This window comes from Coptis chinensis, chromosome 5 (genome assembly GCF_015680905.1).
Source record: "Coptis chinensis isolate HL-2020 chromosome 5, ASM1568090v1, whole genome shotgun sequence".
NCBI classification, from domain to species: domain Eukaryota; kingdom Viridiplantae; phylum Streptophyta; class Magnoliopsida; order Ranunculales; family Ranunculaceae; genus Coptis; species Coptis chinensis.
Genome location: NC_141460.1, coordinates 52,641,689 through 52,646,167, shown reverse-complemented (window position 1 = coordinate 52,646,167; position 4,479 = coordinate 52,641,689). Strand labels below are relative to the sequence as shown.

Here is a 4,479-nt window from a genome sequence, read left to right as displayed (position 1 = left end):
CCAACTGTCAAACAATCCACTAAACTACTAAAGGCATATCTGAAAGGAAGCATATTAGATAGAGAAAAGCTATGAATCATTCAAGTACTAATATTGAGTAATTTGAAGGCCGGGAAATCAATAGATAATGTGGCCTAGGTAGAATAGAGGCCAGTAACAGGATCACCAAATAAATGACCTTGAAAACATACTAGTGAACGATTTGAAAATGGGTGTCCTAAGTCTTGCCACAAAGGTCCTCATGTTTATTTGGCATAGGCTCTTTTTTATTCCCTAGTAGAGAATGCTATTTGGTATGCAAAGAAACAGACCCGATTCTAACGTGGAACTGAAGGAAGTAAAGAAAAAGTACAAAGAAAGAATATAAATAACTATGCAGATAGCAAAATGCAATGACACTTAGAGAGAAAATAAAACATTAGTAAAAGAGCAAGTATTTTACATCATCCTTGTTGCAGTCGTCTTTGTCAAATCTAAAAGATACTTAATATTTTGAGTTTACTCCTGACTTGGTTATAACAGTTACCCAACAATTCTGATATTTCTAAAACATATATGAAACATCTCAGGGAGTGTTTAGCTTCTTCTCTATGTATTTCCTAGCAGCTCTAATTTTTCCCGAAGTATATATTCATTTAACAATCCCATACTCCTTTTAATGCAATGAGTAACGGAACTAATCAGTTCATTATAAACAGAAAGAAGCTGATAATTAGACAGCATCCAGCAGCGATCACACGGACCTTTAATGATAAAGAACATAAGAATACAGATAAAATAATCAATATTATATTACCGGGGAAAAATAATTGTATCCAGAGTCGTATGATTGTGTAGAAAATACAATCACAATTCACAAAGCATCTAATTTCCCGATAAAGAGAAGAAAAAAATTATTCCACACCTTGCAAAATCGACAGGAAAATTGAACTTCTTGTTGGGATTGCCTGCATTATTATTGATGTGAGCACCTGTTTCAATTATACCAAAATCTGGTTTCCAAATCCAATGTCTGAGGGACGTTTTCTTCAGCATGTGAACAAATACAATCAACATGTATGGTCACACTATTGACAAGTAATGAAGAATCCACGGTGAACCCAAACCGCTTATTAATAATAGTAACAGATATTTGGGTTTCCTGACATGTATGATGATGCTGGCAGAAGGGTTTCTTCCACAGCAGTCGACCTAAAGTTCATGAAATGTTTTCAGATGCTGACCATTTACTTGAAAAGAACTACCACTCTGTTTTGATAAGTAATAACATAAACTAAATGTCTGAGTTTGTAGAATTTTTTCAATGCCTTCTCATCTAAGAGTTTAAAGCATCAACAATTACATTTCTACACGTCATTTTTGTATTCCGCATTTCATATTGAGGTCAATTGATAAGTAACCATCACTAACATCAAATGCATTAAAGAGAATCATTTCAATAATCACCTGATGTAAATTCCTTTGCAACTCCTCCATCCTTTTTTGAAGGACTGCATTTACATTCCTCTCCAATAAATGCCTTTCATCCTGCTGAGATAGGAGCAATAGAGCAGAAACCTGAAAATTCTATACAAGTTACATGGATATTCACAACATATGAAATAATAAAAAACTAAAAGCAAATGGAAAATCAAAATTTCAAACCTTCTCTCTTAACGCTTGACCAAGGGCATCTGAGGTATCACCTTCAGAAAAACCTCTCTTAACACATTTATTCCCTTGTGAATGTTACTCATTTCCCTTGTGATACTCATATAAAGCTCTACTATTGAAAATTGTGCAAAAGTGAATGTTATAAGTTATAGCGAAACTACAAATAACATCTCAATTACGGTACTTGTATCTTTATCCCTAACCTATATTTTAGAAAATCAAGATTTGTATAGCCATTCTCCTTATCAATAGTACCCATACACATAGCGTTGTCACTGCGTCATAGAAAACTTATGCAAATATTAATGAAAGAAAAAAGGCAAGTGCAAAATGAGGCATTACTTAAGCAGGGCATCGGAATAGGAGTAGAAAAAAGTTGCAGAGTTGTTGAATGCCTAAGGTGGTACGTATTATGCCATAGAGCCTTATATACTCTTTTAATGCACAAAATTCTAGTAACTAATCATATTATAAGTTTGCTAAAAGTGTAAAAAGGAACCACATGGCAAATAGAAATCTTGGAATATTCAACAGTGGCTGTCATTTAGAATTAACAGTATTATACTATGAATACATGTGGAATGTTATTGCAGGTCCTACATAGTAGACTAGCTAGACCTGATTTGCAGAATTTTTTGGGTACTTTTTCTACATAATTAATTTGGTATTTAGTTCATCCTTCATACAATTCCCAACCCAATTGCATTTGTATAAGAGGAATAAAATTGCTTCAACATAATCTACTGGATATAATCTTTATTGGCCATATCACAAACATTTTTTTAATTCTGTTAATAAGTATGTAGATAGCAGTTGGAATGCAAGAACAACAATATAGAATTTCTAATTAACTGAATATATGTGTTCAATCAGTTGTGATCAATGTTGTTGGTTCACAAAATAGCAGCTTGGGCGTGCGACATGCTGCTGCTGATTCTTGACCCTTTTAATCATATTGACAAAAGAAAACAATTTTTTTGAAGTGCTATTTCGATAAATAAAAATAGGAATGCCATCACTCACCTATTACACATAAAAGAACAAAATCTTACCACAAAAATTGTATTTTTCATTGAAGAAACACAAGATATCAAAATAAAAATCACACCTTTGGTTACAATTGAAGCAACTAACACCAAAGTTTAGTTATGAACTAAACGCAAACCCAAGAAAAAGAAGGCAAAGGGAAGGCCAAGAGTGTTAATGAGGGGGGTGGTCGGCTAGAGAGAGAGAGGCGATGAAAACTATAAAAGAAGAGAATTAGTTTAAGAGGGAGAAGAGAGACGAACGCGATGTTTCAATTGTTTTTAGTCCCCCACTGAAAATTCTAATTTACTTCTTTATTTTCTAATATTATCTTAACCTTTACTGTTTGTAGTCGAAGCAAAACTTTTAAAATACGTTACCAATTAATTCTCAAATAAGATAAAATTAATGTAACACTTTATGAACCATTTAAACGCCCAAAAACCGTTAGGAACCTAGTTACACTGGGAAAACGTTAGGAACTAAAATATATGGGCGTTAGTAATATAGTGTTTTGGTGTAGTGTAGCTCTAAAGGAGAGCATGATCTTAGTGATCAATACGGGAAGAGGCGCCAAGCTCTTTCCCACTCCTCTAATCACATTAAACATTAAATCGAGGATGCAGAAATTATACTTATTTGTTTGCAAAATCCAGAGAACGTGCAGACATTGCAGGCCGATATCATCGACTTTGTCTTTCAGGGGCGTTCCTACCAATCCACCGAGCTCTGGCCCGGTTGATTGGTTCTCAGGGTTGACTGGCGGACGTAATGAGATGTCGGATTGTATTCACCCTCCATGACAGTATCCTTCATCAAAGCAGGAACTCCAGTATACTGGGATTCCTGAATTGTCGTTACTAGGTTGCTTTCAAGTGTAATTCTTAACAGTTCAGCCAACAACTGTCTCGTTACTTCCCTCCTCGTTCCTGCTACCTTTATGAAAATCCTATCCCCCTCCAATTCTCGCTTCTTATAAAACTGTTCTACCAAATCATAGTGATAGAAATCCTCAGTCGAGTACCACAGTCCGTTCCAATCCCTCCTAATCATCTCCGTCGTAAAATGGCGCGAAACTATCGGAAGCAAACGCGTGCTCTGGCAAAATTCTTCGTCGAGCGCCATTGAAGTTTCGAGACAACTAATGGTTTTGTAGACTGTGGGGAGGCGAAGTTTGAAAAAACAACTAAAAACAACGGTGGTGGCGGTGGTTACTTGAATTGGTGGCTGTTTTGGAGTTGGGGTGGTGGTGGTAATGGTTTAGAAGATTTTAGTTGGATTTGATTTTCTTGGCGTGGGTGTAGTTAGGTTTTTTCTCTCTCTCTTTCTTTTTATTTTATTTTTTTTTTTTTTTTTTTATTTTGGTGTTCAAGGTTTGATTTAAACTTGGTAACGGTGGGATTGAAAGGGAAAGAACGTGCGTTTTGGGAAGGAAGGAGACGCCGATCGTGCGTCTTGTTTGGGCCCAAGCCCAATTTGAATTCAAGTTTTCGATTTTTAGGTGCAATTTCAAATTCAATTTGGCGCTTCGTTACTGGTCCGATTTTGGCGAATGAGTTATGGAAATGATCAGTAGAGAATTTCCAATTCAATGATCCATAAAACACTCAATTCCAACCATGGGTGACGTATAAGAAGGTGGAAAATGCCTCGAAGTGCGTGTGTGACGTAAGTTATGCGAACGAAGGAAATCTAAGTTTAAGATAACGTCAACCCTATTGAACTACAAGTAATGGGCCTAAGCAACACAAATGGAAAGTTCGGGCAATCCAGATGGAAAGACCGATTGCCCACCCCCAA

At 35.9% G+C, this 4,479-nt stretch overlaps 1 long non-coding RNA gene across 1 annotated transcript; it reads right to left on the bottom strand.

Annotated features, from left to right (window-relative positions):
• Nucleotides 1-1,099: 1,099 nt before the first annotated feature.
• On the bottom strand, nt 1,100-1,761 carry LOC147497904 (uncharacterized). The gene is made up of 3 exons (XR_015194998.1): nt 1,645-1,761; nt 1,447-1,557; nt 1,100-1,191 (listed from the first exon to the last, which is right to left on the bottom strand). It is a non-coding gene; the product is annotated as an uncharacterized LOC147497904 (long non-coding RNA).
• Nucleotides 1,762-4,479: the final 2,718 nt, after the last annotated feature.